At 41.3% G+C, this 16,980-nt stretch overlaps 1 protein-coding gene across 3 annotated transcripts in view; it reads left to right on the plus strand.

Moving 5' to 3' along the window:
* The window catches only part of FHIT (fragile histidine triad diadenosine triphosphatase), a 1,481,620-nt gene that overhangs the window by 32,861 nt on the left and 1,431,779 nt on the right, over window positions 1–16,980 (plus strand). For 2 of the 3 annotated variants that reach the window (XM_034997432.1, XM_034997430.1), the window contains exon 1: window positions 2,337–2,394. The gene's annotated coding sequence lies outside the window, so the exon portion shown is untranslated. Of the gene's footprint in view, window positions 1–2,336; window positions 2,395–16,980 lie in introns of those variants that run through there. The other variant, XM_034997431.1, reaches the window with a different exon arrangement.

Raw genomic sequence — 16,980 nt, forward strand, 5'->3', positions numbered from 1 at the left:
GGGAGACGCTTAACAACTGAGCCACCCAGGTGCCTCAATACCCATTATTTATTATTAAATTTACTAGATTTACCATCATGCTTGCTAATGTCTTTATTTCCCATTGCATTTTGCTCCTCATTCCCTCCATCTGGGGTCAATTCCTTTTTATTCAAGTATGCCTTTTAGTATTTCTTTCAGCAAAAGTAAACTGTGAGCAGAAAACAATCCTTTTTTTTTTTATCCCTGAAAAATGTCCTTATTTCTCTGTCGTTCTTGAATGATAATTGGTTTAGCATGGCTATAGAATTTTTGTTGAACTTTTTTTTCCCCTTAGTACTTTGAACATGTTATTTTGCTGTCTTGCTTTTATTTTTGCTGGTGACAAGTTGTTTTGCAAGGAGTCTGTTTTTTCTCTCTGGTTGACTTTAAGACTTTCTATCTCTGGTGTTTTGTGGTTTCTTTCTGATGTATCTACCTGTGGATTTGCTTTTATTTATCTTGCTGAGGTCTTGGCGTCCTTTTTTCAAGAGGATTCATGTCTCATTCTAGAAAATTTATATTCATTATCTCTTCATGTTTGTCTTTTCCCTTTCTTTTGAGCTTGGCTATTTGGATAAATATGTATTTAAATTATCACCATATTTTGCTTAGGATTTCTGTGTGTTTAAAGTGGAAAGGCATACAAGTTGGTCCCTATGTTGTCAGACCATAAGTCTCTCATATTTTACAAAATGTAATATTATACTATTTATCCAGTCTTCCCCAAATTCTGTTTATCCCAGATTATTTTTCTCCTAACTCCATTGCAATTCATATAACAGGGGAAAGGGGAAATTTCTGATGTTGTCTCATGGAGGGGCTTTATCTCCATAAATATTACAGGATTTATGTCACAGCCCAGAAGTCTGGTCTTGGTCTTTAGTGACCATACATCAGCAGTAATGGGTTTTTTGTTAAGGGCTAAAGCAAGTACTTAGGACATTGAAGGAAAAGAAAAAGAACCATGGGAAAACCATGGATTAGTTGGTCATTCCCAACTACCACACTATTAGGAGATATTAGGACTTAGCCAAGAATGACAGAAAGAGGAATATTCCAATTACTTTTGACCATATGATATGAGTAATGATGTACTGATATAGAATGTTATATCCAGCCCTTGAAATATTATTATGATAATAGTCCCTCACTTATCAACTGAAGATACATTCAGACACCCATAGTGGATGTCTGAAACTGTAGAGGGTACTGAACCCTGTATCTACTATCTATCTATCTATCTATCTATCAAACTGTGATAAAGTTTAATGTATAAGTTAGGCACAGTAAGAGATTAACAACAATAACTACTAATAAATTAGAATAGTTAGAACAAAAATCAGAACAGTCAGAACAATATTCTATAATAAGTTATGTGAAGAATGTGGTCACTCTTTCTCTCTCAAAATATCTTACTGTGCTGTACTCACCCTTCTTCGTGTGATGATATGAGATGATAAAATGTCTACGTGATGAGATGAAGTGAGGGGAATGACGTAGGCACGGCGAGTAGCGTGAGGCTACTTTTGACCTCGTGACAGTTTGTTAGAAGGAGGATCATCTGCTCCCAGACCACCGTTAACTGCCAGTAACTGAAACCATGGAAAGTAAAACCTCCACTAAGGTGGGGGGAACTCCTGTATTGCTTAACAACTATCATTTACTACATCTCTTATCACGTTGACCCGTGTGTGCTCAGTACATGCATGGTATGTTTTGATCACAGGGAGCTTAATTTAACATGTCAAGTTTTGATTTGAAATGTGGAGTGGGGCTTCGTGGGCTCTGTGAGTTTCTCTCTACCTAGGGAATGGGGACTGTACCTGTCAGCTTGCATCTGTGTACTCATGGGGCAAGTGGTGAGGTCCGCATTGGAAGGACCATGCATCTCATAGAAATGGAACAGGCTCCCCCACGTAAAACTTTTTCAGAGAAATGGAAATAGGGTGTGCAAGAAAGATGACAATGAAAGAAATTAAGAACATAAAATGCTCGGTCAGAGTGAGTGTGCTGTGTAACATTTAATTTGACTTGCATCTCTGCGGTTTATAAGCTGTTCCCACGCTGTTGAGGAGTTCACAACCCCAAAAGATTTGATTGTCCATCTGACTGGTGTGTGTGATTGAATTCTGGCTGGATGTGCGTGCTGTTTTCACTTGATGACAGTCTTTTATTGGCCTTTTGTGAGGGAGGTATGAGGCCTGGGTTTTTTGGCCAGTGCCACATACCATGGCATATGGAAATTCTCCTTAGAGACATGGAGAGAAAACATTTGATGTTTTACTCGCGGATAACTCCCTACTTTCGTTTTTATCTCTTTGTAGCTTTGAAGCTCAGCGAAGAAGGAAAATCCATTGAGAACAGTCTGTAAAGGTAAGTGTATTTATTACATGGCCTTGACAAACATTGCCTTTACAACATTGATTTTTCTTTTATTCAGAGATTTAAACACTTGGATTAAAGATACAGCTGACAGGACAACTTCCTTAACCATCTGCTTGTCCTCCCTCTTAGGCAAAAGTGCTGAGCAATAGTTAGCAGGGAGCAGGAGGAAATAAAATGATGTGCTGAGGGTAGCCAAATGCAATTGTATGCTTGCTGACTTTTGCTTTCTTCTCAGAGTTAAGACATTCCAATGGAGCTAAGTTTACTAAGATTAATGCTAGCTGGAAAAAGAATGCGCTCGTACCGCTTCTAGTCGATGGTTAAATAAAACCAGCTGGCCAAATAAAGCATTTAAACTAAAATGCAGAGTGGCATTTGAATTGGGTTGGATGAATTTATCATGAAAGTCAGTTGTGCAGTTGCGTGGAGAAGCTAGTTTTGTAGAAAGGAGAAAGCCAGCCAGTTTGGTGTAGCTAATTTCATTCTGCCCAGTCTCTGTGGACCCTAAGTGAGTTACAGGAAATGAACTTCCAAGTTTGAAGCAATGGGAAAAGTACCTATCAGCTTTCTGTGAAACATTACAATCGCATTGGTTTTTACATGGAAAAATGTAATTGTTTCCTCTTTGCTAGGTATATTTATAAGCATACGGCTGTACAGCATTGTTCTTTGATTCATTGTTTAATTTCTGTTCTGCATGAAGTATTTTAATTTAAAGAATTCATTCTGGGGAATTATAGGGCTGCAGTTTCATCAAGAGTCTTTGGTGGCCAGGGTGAAATATGCCATAATTTTACATTTGTTTTCATCATCAATTATGTTTTTGACAATTTTAGGTTTTTTTCCTGTCGTTTTTATTACAGCAATCATGACCGTGACCACTTTAGTTAAAGTTGAAAAGCCATTTTGATTTACCTTCTATTTTAAGTTATTCCTAACTTTATGACAGATCTACTTCTGGGGCTGAGTTTTTAACGTTTGTTTTGAGGGTGAAAAAGAATTTTACAGGGAAATTGGAGAAAACCTCTTTTGAATGATCAAAACATGAGCTATAAAAACACCATTTTGAGGATCTGCTTTGGGATGACTAAACTCTGGTGCATGAAGCCTGGTTGGCGTGGAATTTTTCCTTAATGGTTTTCAGCCATATAACTTAAACATCTCTGGACCACTGAGCCACATCTTGGAATAAAGCAGTACTTGATAGCCTCTTAGAAATAAATTCTCATAAATTATTGGAGCTGGTGGTGATGTGGCAATCTTCAGAACCTTGCGATCTTTAGGTACCGTTACGGTGCTCCCATTTCTCTTGGAGAATGTTTTCACACAGCATAGTCCATTTCCTCTGCTCTCAATGAAAATCCTTTGTTAAACTGGTATTTTGGAGTCAGACATGGATTCAGTCCTGGGTTGGCTTTTATTAGCTGTTGGACCATGGACACATTATTTACCCCTCTGCGTCTCAGTTTCCTAGTTCGTGAAATGGAGATCATAATATTGTTTTCCTCATAAGCTTGTTGTGGAGGTTAAATGAATTATTAGGTATTAAAGGCTTGGAACAGGTCCTGGCCCCTGACAAATACTCAGTAGATGTTAGTTGCTGCGACCGTTGTTAATATTACCATCATCATCATCAAATCAGCATCCTTCTGAATTTATTCCTTAGACATTTTGAGAAGTCTGTGCTTTTTGGAAACTACAGGATAATGTTTCCAAGGTGAGCATGTCAGTACTAAAGAAGGACAAATTCTGCTTTGTCTTTAGGAATCAGAGGAAAAGACAGCTTTCAGGTCAAGTGAGAAGTGAGGCCTCTGGAAGTAAAAAGTTGTCAGGGTGAAGTTTTGTAGGCATCAGGGTAAACATGTTCTTTGGCTGTGTGTGGACAATTATTAGTATATAGAATCTTAAGAAATAGTGATCTTAACTGCTAGCTAGTTAGATTCTTAAGGAATTTTGGAAGAAAGGCTTGGCATGCGTAGAGGGACTTCTCCCCCTTCCCCTTTCTTTCCTGTTCTTGTATCTGTTTTCCCTTCCTAACAGTGCCTTGATTTCCTTTTGAGGTGGTTAGATCAGTGGAACTCTAACCAGGGGCCCTACCCAGGGGCCTATACTCAGCCTCGGGATGGGTGCGTGATCACTAGCTTGGGTAAGGGGGTGTTCATGTGCTGTTTGAATCTTGAGCTAAGGGATTCTCCTTTTTCCCAGTGGGCATCCTGCTCTGAAAACAACTACTGTGGGGACCACCACAGCATTTCCCATTCCCTGGTCTCCATGTCTATCTCAGCAAATGATGGTTGCTAAGCCTTATTTTCCAGTGGAAAATTAGGCTTATTTTCCATGGATTCAGTGAGCCCCAAGTTTCTTTCCAATAATCCTCCTCAAATTAGCCAACTGGCTTCAGTCCTGGCACCACAGAAGCCTAAGTGGTAGAGTAGTAGATATGGAATAAACGGGGTGTGTTTGGAGGTTTACAATTAAAATACCATTCATTACTTTCTTCCATCACGTGTAAGTACCTGAACGTTTTGCAGTAGGTTATATTATAAAAGGTTCAGAGTTGTCAATTAGTATTTTAAAAGTGGGCCATTTTGCTGGACTTCCCACGCCTCCTGTGTTTGGTGGAGAGAAGTCACTTCTGGCTGCTTCTCTAAGCTCTCAAAGGATGTGTGTGTATGTGGGGGTAGAGCTGGAAATGGCAAGAGAAGCAGAGAGGTCTTCACAGCAGTTTCTGGAGCCCTGGTCTCTCTGCTGCCTGAGGGTTGTGAAGGGACTGTGATTTCCTTCCACCTACGTATTTTTTTCCTCCTTTTCCCTGGACTTTTATTCCTCTTCTGAACACTTGCCTTGCCCTACTGAACACCTTCTTTTCAACGATGTGTACGGTGTGATTGAAAACTCAATTATTTCGGTCTCTGGCATTCCTTGTGGTTTCTCGAGAATGGAATGGGCAAGTGCGCTCTGTTTCCCCTTGTGTCTTGTTTGTTGACTACTTCTGTGTTCTGTGCGGTGCCTAGAACAAAGCTGGTTAATGCTTTTTTCACAGGAACATCAATTTTGCGCTCCTACTGTGAATACGTAGCCTGAGTGCCTTGTGTGGTGGAAAGAGCCTAGGCTGACATGCTGGGAAACATGCCTTCCAGTTTGGGCGCTACTGTTGGTAGCTTTATGATTCTGGGCAAAATACCCAACTTTTCTTAAGGTCTCAGCCATAAAATCAGGATAACCTTTGCCCAGTCTACTGCATCGAGGTGTCGTGAGGATGACGTAAAGGTAGTGTACGTGAAAGTGCTTATTAGCCAGTTGTCAAGTGCTGCATAACATCAGCAGATGATGATGGTGATGCCATTTATGTTAAGCAGGTTGAGAAATCAAGGGATCTTTTTTTTTTTTTTAATATAAGGCTGAGTAGAAAAGGGACATAAATTTAAAAAACAAAAATAAAACTCTGCTCAGTGCTTGTGCTGGACATTCTGTTTGTGCCTCCAGCTCCTTGCTCCTCTGAAAGGCTCTGAGCCCCCGGAGGCTGCCCTCTCTTGTCAGCATTCCCTGGTCTTCCTTGCTCTCCAGCTTTCTGTTAAATTAGCCAACGGAAGGCCCTGGGTGAAAATCTGAGAATGTGAGTTTGGAGTATTATTCCCTGCCTTCCGTGCAGCACTGCGGTGGGAGGAGGGCTGCAGGTGCCGGGGACAGAGTAAATGGTTATTGTCAATGTCCAGCACCTGGACATTTCGGTGATACATTTGGAAGGATTCTATCAATCAGGTTTTTAAAAAGCAAGTTTTGGTAAACTGAAAAACCTTATGGTAACTGTAGTATATAAAGACATACAATATTATACATGTTATGGATTATCTTTTTAAATTCACTTTTATTTTTATCAAAGCAACCTATCTACCTTGTTTGAATAAAACAGCGCTAAAAAGCAAATATTGAAAAACTGCAACACCTACCCCCTCCTTCTGCATTTCTCCTACCCTTCCAGCCCGTGCCCTGCAATTGGCAGCTTTCATCTCTGATACTTCCGGCATTTATCTATTGCCAAATACTGTTTTTTTTTTCCTGCTGTATCAATTTTAGCAATAGTTCTTTAACACTTCCCACTCATCGCTTCTGGTCCCCACAGCCCCCTAACATAATCATATCACATTTTTTGTTTAAATCAATATGGAATACTTCCATTATCATGTTGATCTGGTTGGTAATGTGTTCTTTAATGTGTAACTTTTGGTCTTCCTTGGAATTAACATATGCTTTCAGAATTTGCTTTCTTTCCTAGGCATCTGCCTTATGAAGTGTAGGTAGTAATAGCATTTCGATTTTATAGATGGGTAAATTGAGGCTTGAGGCTTAAGTATTTGCCCAGAGTCACACAGCTAGTAAGCGTCAGAATTGGGATTAGACGCCAGCAGCCTGCCTACAAAGCCTGCATTCTTAATCATGACATTGTTTACAAACACTGTCACTTCAGTTGTTATCCTAATGGCTCTGTTAAAGCAAAACAAAACTAGGGGCGCTTGGGTGGCTCAGTCCTTAAGCGTCTGCCTTCCAGCTCATGATCCCAGGGTCCTGGGATCGAGCCCCACATCGGGCTCCCTGCTCCGCCAGAAGCCTGCTTCTCCCTCTCCCACTCCCCCTGCTTGTGTCCCTCTCTCACTGTCTTTCTCTCTGTCAAATAAATAAATAAATAAATAAAATCTTAAAAAACAAAACAAAACTTGAGGTCTATCTTTCCGACTTGGAATCAGTCGATCTGAGATGGGGACCAAGAATCTGTCGTTTAAAAAGCTCCACAGGTGATTCCATCGATCAGCAGGGTTTGAGAACTTCTGTTCTATATCCTGTCGTTACTGTGATCACCATCCTTACGGTCATGATCATCAACATCCTCACCACCCCCTCCATCAGCAGCAACAAATGACAGTCTTGTGCTCTCAGCCACTAAGTAGAAATCCTGGTATCTGTGAAAGCAGCCTCTTTTTGGCCTCCTGGTGAGAGAGCACTGGGGGGTGATTCAGGTAATAATTTATCTGGCCATTTTTAAGTTTGGCCAGTGCTTTGGGAGGAACTGTGCCCCATGGAAGTGGACAAGGGCATTTGTTCACCTCGGTTGGTTGGCACTTTATCTGGTAAAAAAAAAAAAAAAAAAAAAAAAAAAAGGCAATTGGACATTGTCTCTGTACTTAACCCTGACCTTAAAGGGACTCATTTTTTTCTGAGTCCCCTAAAATGACATCTAGGGGGAATACAAAGCTCAAGTTAAAGGGAAACTTTGATGTCTTTGTTCTATTTGATTTCCACCCCCCTCCCTTCCTCCCATGCTTGTGGCATTTCTTGTTTATCAGGCAGGAGAGAAGCAGTAAAATTTGGCCTGGGGTTTTCTCATCCCTAGGTGTGAAATTATTTCAGAACTATAATAATAATACTTTGCATTTCTATAGTCCTTTTATTTGAAGATCTAAAAGTATTCTGTTGGTGTTAATAGAGCTTCCCAGCACCCTCTGAAGTAGGTATTATTAGAGAAGATTTCCTCCAAGAACATTTTCACTTCATATCCTATGTGTGACTTGAAAATGTTTTTGTATTGTTTGGGAATCTCCACTATTTAAAGTGCCACGCATATAGGGCACTTGTTTTCATTATATTCAGTCTTCACTAATTCCCAGCCATTGAGGGAAATATAGTCCGTTTCCCATGAATGGGTGTGGCGTTATTTATCGAGAATTTAAATAAAAGAGTTCTGTTTTGCCTTTTATTTGAATGTTTTTTGAAAATATTCAGTGATGTTCACCAGCCATGGAACTGTCTATGTTACAGTAAATTTTCCCTTTTTTTTTTTTTTTTTTTTTTTTAAGGTAGCAGGACTTGTGGGAAGATATTGAATAAGTAGTGAGAGTTTGGCTTGGTAATGTGTCCTTTGGGAGCTCATGACATGTCAAGCCAATTAAAAATACAAACTGAGTTAGCATTCTCATTTAAAGATTTAATTTAGAAAAATTGCTTTGAATGTTGCATACCAGAATTTTAATCATGTAGACATGCCTACTTGGTTGTTATTTTTCTCTGTCTCAAACTGTTGTGAGGTTTCATCTTCGTGGTGTTGGGAATGTCACTGATTCTGCATGTCTGCCATAGCACATGTGAGAAGCAAGAATTTCCTCTCTCTTCCAAGGACCTTCTAGCTGGACTAAGAATCAAATTGACACGAGACAGGTTAACAGGAAACACATTTGATCTCATACATATGGAGAATCCACATACACATTGAAACTCTGAAGATAGGCAAAATGAGGTATATGAATTAAAGAGAAGAATTTAGGGTTTGAGACTTTAAAGGGAAGGAATGTAATACACAGGGAGATGAAAAAGAGTAAATATTTGGTAAACAAATGTTTGCTGTACCTCTCAGAAAAAAAAGTCAAAGAGAGGACTTTGATGAAACAGGCCTTGTTAGTTTCCTCCCTGTCTACCAGGTAAAGAGGTTTTTTGGAATCTTCTGGGTTTCGATTGCTTTTTAACTGAAAATAATTATCATGTCAGAGTGGCCCATCTTGGGGCTGCCTGCCCTTGGCTCCTACATACAGAACATTCAAGAAAAGGCCCTCTGTTCCTTAGTCCATGCTGGTCACTCTAGGAGGTTCCTTGTCTATGCAGTGTTGGGTGGCCCTGCTGTGTCTCTCCAAAGGAGGTTGGGCTCTTTTTCATTTCAAGGACTCAGTATTCATTTTCCTAGCATCTCCTCACCATCCCCATCGGAAGTCCTATGACCCTCTCTAGAGATCTGCCTGGGAACAGGGTGCTGACCTCCACTACTTTAAGGATCTAAAAACCTCTAGTTTCTCCCTAGTAGTATTCCACCTAAACAAGAATAAAGGAAACAGAATAATTTTAAACAACACAGTCCAAACTTTGTTTTATCCCTGTCCTTTTTGCTGGTGTCAGCACATACCCTTCCATGAAAGAAAAATCCTTAGAGGGGCCAGATTTGGGGGGGTTAGAGATTGCCTTCTAGTACTTTCTGCATTTGGACAAAGGGAATACAAGCTCTGTTGAAGTTCTTGAGATAAGAAAGGGAACTATACAGGAGGGATAAAAAAATGTACAACTTGGCATACTTAAAATATGCTGCCCACCACTGAGACAAGGTGATGCATCAGCATTTGTGGTATGCTTTATGACTCTCACGATGGTGAGAGTGTCAGATGATCACATGGTTAATTATTTTCCTGGCATTTCAGTTGTCTTCCTTTTAGGGAGAAATTCACTTAAGATCCATCATCTGTAGATTTGGAGGAATGTGGGCAGAACCATGAATCTCTGCACCATTTTCTCCTGAGTCTTTTGCTCAAAGGAGGTCACATAAATTTGTTGCTAATTACGTGAAGATAGATTTATCAGTGAAGATGCTTTTGGCGGCAAATAATCAGAAAGTCAACTCAAAATAGTTTAAACAATAAGGGAATTAAAAAAAAAAAAAAGAAAGAAAACTTCCAACCCTCTCCATGTCTACCTGCTGAGCCCCATGCATGTCATGATTGATGGGAAGGCGTTATAGAACCCGGGCTCTGAATGTCTGGAATACAACCTCAATCCACTTTTCCCTGGTGCCAAGCAACTGGGGATCCACTGGAGTGCCTTTGATGGTTGTCACTGTGCAGTAGAAAGAGGATTTTGAGCACTAAGTTGTTGACAGATTGCTAAGTATTGTCAATTATTTTGTGAATTTCTCTACCAACTTATATTTGAACACACAATAAAAGCCATCAGATTAAGGAAAATGAATTATCTCAAGGAACAAGATATCCCAAGGGGGCAGCTCCAGGTTATGTTAATTTGGTGGCTCAACAGTGTCATTAAAGTCTTCATTTCATGCTTTTTTCCTCTGCCATCTTCACTGGTTTTGACTTGGTCCTCAGATTGGCTGCCTTAATGGTTCTAAGATGGCTGCTTCATTCTGGGGAGTCACCTGGACTATATGGTAGCATCCATTGGCATTAGAGACTATTTATTCTTCATATTCCTTTTTTTTTAATTTAGAAATTTATTCTGTTTAATCCACAAGCTTTATATAGCTTTAGTTTAAAAAAAAAAAAAAAAAAACAGTGAAAACAAAGACACTATTTCAAAGTCTGGGCCCTTCCCAGCCTTCCAAATACAAGAGCTCTGAAGGTTGTATATACCAATTGGAAGAACAAGACAAAATTATGAATGGAGCCATGACATTTCATAAAACAAACTTTTATATAACTGAAGGATCCTTCCTGGGACTAGTTAATTGCCTTTACAAAAAAAACCACAACAGAATAGAATGAAATTCCAGTGTTCCAAATCAACTTGTTACACATCAATATAAACCCACAGTGTCCTGGCAAACAACAACATGCTTCTTCATATCCCTTTTTAAAAACAAGGGACCTCTCCCGTATCTAGCAGGTTTCTCCTTAGGTTACATTTGGCTGATGGTAGCCACATACTCCTTCCTAAATCAGACACTGGCACATGGGATAGGATTCCCTTGATTGGTGCTTTCCAATCTAAATTTCTTCTTGTCAGGGTATACCTAGAAAATGATAACATTTGGTCAGGACGTTTGGTAAACAGACGAGGCTGCTTACATCTGGAGGTGGCTGGTGGATGGGTGTGTGTGTGTGTGTGTGTGTGTGCATGCATGTGCGTGTGTTGGGGGTGTGAGTGGGGGCTCTAGCTGCTTTAGCCCTGTTCTGCCCGGCTGCCTTAGGGACTAAGATGATATCTGAGCAGCTCTAACCCATTCTCTGCTTTAAACTGATCAGGATTTACCCCTGAGCTGGGTTAATCTCACCTTCCCTGGGTACATGGCTTTGTGGAGGGAGGATACTCCAATAAAACTGAGGTTTTACTTTCAAGGCACAAGAGGGGATGGCTGTTGGATAGGCCCTCAGTGGTGTCTGCTGTGTGGATGTTTCCTCTCTTTGCATATATATCTTATATCCTTCTTTGAATCATTAGTTCTTTATGGAGAAAGGACCAAGTTTCTCAAGTGTTAACTGCTCAATGATTATTTGTATATTAAATGAATGAATATGTACTAATGTACTTGACTAACTGACGCTTTCAGCACCACTGACCTCCTGAAATGTGCCAGGAGGTCAAGAAGCTCTTGATGATTTAGCATCTAGGGAGAGAGACAGATCACAACGATTAAACAGACAGTATATATATAATTAAAAGTTAAGACTTATTGCAACAGGAGGCAAAACAGAGCTAGACCTCTTCATATGCGGTGGTCTGGTCTGGGAGGGCTTGAGTTTATGACATTTTAGCTGAGATCTGAAGGAAGGACAAGGCGGGGCGGGGGAAATCAGCCATGCAGACTGGGGAAAGAGGGTTCATAGTTTTGACCCTTCTTCTAACTACCTCTTGGTTCAGAATCATTCGTTTTGAAGAAACCAACCAAAACAAACAGCGACAAAAACAACAAAAGATGGGGCATTTGCTCTAAGACAACCAGCTAGCTTATGATTGAGGGCAGAGTGGACTGAGAGGCTTCTGAGGCATCGGACCAGGAGCAGTAAATGGATAAACCATACTGACTCTGAGTGGCTCCATCCTAAGGCACCATGACTAACTGGGGCTGCACATCCTCTCCCACCGCTTCTCCCTGCATACTGTCTGCTCTGCTCTCTGTAGCCTGGTCCACCTTGACTATCCCTGCTGCTCCCTCTGTCCCTTTTATTTATTTATTTTTAAAAGATTTTATTTATTTGACAGAGAGAGAGAGAGAGCACAAACAGGGGGAAGCAGTAGAAGGAGAGCGAGAAGCAGGCTCCCTGCCAAGCAGGGAGCCCGATGCGGGGCTCCATCCCAGGACCCTGGGATCATGACCCGAGCGGAAGGCAGACACTCAACCATCTGAGCCACCCAGGAGCCCCTCCCTCCGTCCCTTTTAAGGGGTGGATGGAGACTGACAGGAATTACTCCAGCTCCTCTTCCCTGGGGGCAAGTATCTGAGTAGATTGATCTAGGTCAGGTGCTCACACTTGCTGGAATCAGCTGTAGTCTGGGCCCAGGGTCTGCCTGGCTGGCTGCCTACTTAATTCTCCTTAATCCCTCTCAGCAGGATTGGGAGAGATTCTCTGACAAGGTGCAGTATAGGGCAGGTGGATGGGTTAATACTCTTGTTAAATGCTGTTTTTTGGGTTCTCCAACTTAAACAACCCTGGCAGGGGACCAATGATGTAAATAATTTAGTTATTACCTGGGTTACTTAGTTGAGTACTGATGCCTACTGCCGGGCACAGCGTACAGCAGGTACTTACGGAGTAGTTAGTGATGGTGGTAATAGCAAAGTGGACCATGAGATCCGTGGTAGTTCTTTCTTAATGGTGCAGGTCAATTATATTATTTTGATGGAAATGCTTCTTTGTTTTGCCAATGAAAAACTCTTTTGTAACTGCCAGTCTATCTTTAAACCACTTTATAATCACTTTATTCATATTACAAAAATAATACACTTGCATTTCAGTTTATTTGGGAAATGGATCTGCAAAAGAGAAGAAAGTAGAAATTGCTCAATATCCTACTGCCCAGAGACGACCACCTATGGCATTTCGAGGTCTTTCTTTCCAGTCCGTTTTCTTTGTAGATATGTTTTTTAAAAAATGGTATGTACTGCTCTTTCCACTTAAAAAAAATGATAAGTATTGCTTTTTAAATTTGCGTGGTGAACATTAAAAAGTCTTCTAGCACACCCTCATTAGGAGCGGCCCTGGATTCTGCCATGGGGATGTAGCCTATAGAAACCCGTGTACAGATTGGGAAATCACATCTGTGGCTGAATGTGCTCCCTAGGCTGGGACGGATTGGAATGCTGACCCCGAGGCTGTATGCCTGTGCAGATACTGCAGGGTGATCGCTGAAGTTGGTCAGAAATTAAGTTTCCATGATAATGATCACTCTTGGCCCTGGGCCACCACTTTCCAGAGGGTGATTTGCATGAAGCTCATTTTCTGTTTTGCAAGGAGGAAGGCTCAGTTTGAGCATCCCTGTGAGCAAAATCATCAGCATCCCCCTCAGGGTTCCAGGAAGCTTCTCTGCGGCTCAGGTCAGGGTGGCCCCTGCCGCCTGCACTTGCTTCTCCCGATAAAGCAAATGCAAGCATGCCAAATTGCTTTGCTCCAGCTTAACCCTACTCCAGAATGAATCCATAAATGCTACAAAAAGAAAGCTTATGAACATATGCTACACAGGACTCAGAAAGCATCCTGCCTACTTAATCCTTTTCCTACTTCAGAGGAAAAAAAAGTCTGTTTATACTTGAACTGAGAATTGAGGGATCACAAAAATGAAGATTGGATGCCATGCTAGAAATCACCAGTTGTGTTTTCTCATTTCCCTTAGAGCCATGGGTTGATTTTTCAATACAGCTGTGTCAGTGGGGAAATGTGCCCCTTTTTCTACAGTTTTTAGATTCACTCCCAATTATGTGACTGTGTCTAAATGCCTTTTGAGGAAATGCAAGTTCGCCTTGTTTAAACACAGAGTGTTCATTATGGTGGATTCTGAGGACTGGAGGCCATCTCTTCATGTCATTATCATCCCCCCCCCCCCATGGCCCCATTTAGATTATCGCAGACAGCGAAAGGCACTTCTCCACCTCGTGTTCTTGGAGCGATTCTTCCACGGAGAGCTGCATGGAATCACACTAGATGTGCACTAGCTCGGAGGTTCAGGAACACGCCCTGGCACTTAGCATGCGTATTCGTCCTTCTGGTTCAAGATGATTCCCCTGCAAAACAGTTCATCTTTTTTTCTTGCTGGAATATTTGCTTGCACACACCCACAGAAGCTTTTTGGCAAGCTTTCTGGTCCCAAAGCAACTCAGATTTTTTTGATCCCGCTCTGCTTGCTGTGCGCCTCCCCACACTAGAGCTCTGGAGGAGACTCTAGCAGGTCGGCTTCAGTCTCTTTCCATCTCACAGAAGTGGAGGCTATGTTTCTGCTTGTGTCTTATTTAATGTATGTCTGTATCTTCCAGCTCTCCTGAGCTAGGGGTCTACAGGGCCATTCGGTTTGACACCAAAGGCACTATCTGTGTATAGCCAGTCATAATGAATAACTGTAAACATGATTAGATGCCTCCCCGAAGTGGGTGGTAGCCAAGAGATGTGTGAATCTGCTTGGAGGGGCAACAGCTGAGATGTCAGAGTAGTTTACCATCTCCTGGGTAGAAGCGTTGGGAGAGTGTTCTCTGTCTGAAAAATATTACAAGCATCAGATCCTAAACTTCTCCTCCTGTGGCTGCAGGTGCTCATCCTTCTGATTTAGAAATGAGGGATGTTGTATGGGTATTAAAGCACAGGAGATTCAGAGGGAGAAAGAAGTGAAAAATGCAGGGGGCTTCACAATGGGAGTGAATGGTGGCCATCCTCAACCCAGGATACATTTGGTAAGATGCATTTATGAAGACTGTTTGTACCTGTTTGCTGTGCCTGTTTATGCCACTGGGACCTGCTAATCTCCATTTTCTGTGAGCATTAAAAACATCATACTCTGATACTGGTGTTAAATAACAAAAATTCAACTGAGTAAATAAAAAAATCTATTGGCTTTATTAAACCATTCATGAATTGGGCAGCCTCTCAACTAGCAAGTGGAGAGGAGCTCCAAAGGGCTACAGAGAAGGAAAGGTTTTTAAAGGTAGAGAGGTGGTGGGGGGGAGGAAATCATTAGCAAAGAATTCATTGTTTTAGGCGAGGTCATCCTCCTAAGGGGAATGGAAGGGGTCTGTCAGTAACCTTTCTAGTACTGACCAGGAAATTCCTACGTTGACTAGGTAAAAGTCATGTTCTTTGGAGGTTGAAACTGCAGTTAGGTTAGGTATTGAGTCAAGGTTTACTGACTTGGGGCCTTAACCTAAGTGACGCCATTTGAAGCCTGTGGTTTTCTTTTTAACACTGGCAAACCAGAGAGGTATCAGGATAGTGAATGAAAGCATGTGGGTGTTACACTGTAACAACAAGACATGAAGCCATGATGCCATTGATAGTTTATCTTGGTATTGTGATCTGGTTCAAAAATGTAGCCAGCATTTTTGGCTTACAGTATACTCTAGGCAATAAGGTAGTCACTCTTCTTTAATTCTCTCATTTAATCTTTATCACAACTCATGGGGCAGATGTTTTTCTTCAGAATTTGACAGATGAGGGAACTGAAGCTCAGAGACGTTAACTAACTTTACCAAGATTGCACAGCTTGTAAGAAGTGGGCACCTGTAAAGAGAGAATGTGGCAGATCTCTGTTCAGCTAGGGCAAAGGAAGGGGAACTTATTTCTCTAAAAGGCATACTGATGGGATTTTTGCTACATTCCTTGATAATTTTGGACAGGTTGGGGTAATTTGAGGGCATGCCTTAGGCATGCAGGTGCTCCTTTCTGCAAAGCTGATTTATTTTCATACATTCACTCATTCATTCATTTATGGTTGATGCATTCAATGATTCACTCACTTGCTTTTTCTATAAATTAGGCACCTGTTTTGCTGAGAGCTAGGTGTTAAGAGCAATGGAAAGATGATCAGAGAACTGAGAATCTGATTGGAGAAAAGGTAGCCAGGGAGAGCTAGAACATATGGCACTTGGTGGTGAATATGGCACAAAGCAGTGGAATATGGGAGCTCGTGCCAGGAATTATTGGGGTGACCTCTAGGTAATGTGTCTCCTCCTATTGGGAACCCCTGTTAGCATTCCAGAAATCTGGTCTCAGCACAGGGACTGACATTTGTTCTGCACTGTCAACCACAATGAAGAGACCTATTAACAGCATGTAATTTCTTTGTGATGGGTAATTTGTGAGCTCAGACGTGTGAAAGAGCTGGTGCATAGAAGTGGAGAAAGACCTTCATATCAACCAGTACAGTGGACTTTCACTATGACACAGATGCAGGGACGACCCCAGACACAAATAATTGTGTGGTGGGCAACAGCCTGCTCCTTTGTACCCTTATTTCTCATAGCTTGTGACATGCACCCCACAACGCCCGAAGCATGCAACCTTCTCACATGCTTCTTCAGATTCTCAGTGCCCTTCCTACCTCTTTTTGGTGGTTTTTCCTGCTTTAGTCAGAGCACAGGATGGAGGGGTGTTGAGAATTCGGATATCACTCATTTAGTACTCTTTAGTGTGAATTTAAACCAATAATTTATTACAATATTTCAGGTGGTACATGAGATGATGTTGGATGGATACTTTTCTTTCTATTTATGGCGAGTGATATTGACTATGTACAAATGGTATTGAATACAGTGGCAACATAGAATTGTGTTTTTTAAAAAAAAGATTTTATTTATTTGAGAGAGAGATTGAGAACGCACGAACAGAGGTGGGGTAGGTGAGCAGGGAGCCCGACACAGGGCTCGATTCCAGGATCCTGGGATCATGACCTGAGCCGAAGGCAAATGCTTAACTGATTGAGCCATCCAACCGTCCCTAAAATTGTCTTTCCAAATTCAAGTTAGCAAAATTGAGTTGACTAAAAGAAAAATATTGTATTAATGCTAGAACATTGGTTCACAGAATAAGAGTCATGAAGTTTTAGAAC

This window comes from Mirounga leonina, unplaced genomic scaffold, assembly GCF_011800145.1.
Source record: "Mirounga leonina isolate KUSES-001 unplaced genomic scaffold, KU_Mleo_1.0 Mir_94, whole genome shotgun sequence".
Taxonomy (NCBI): Eukaryota; Metazoa; Chordata; class Mammalia; order Carnivora; family Phocidae; genus Mirounga; species Mirounga leonina.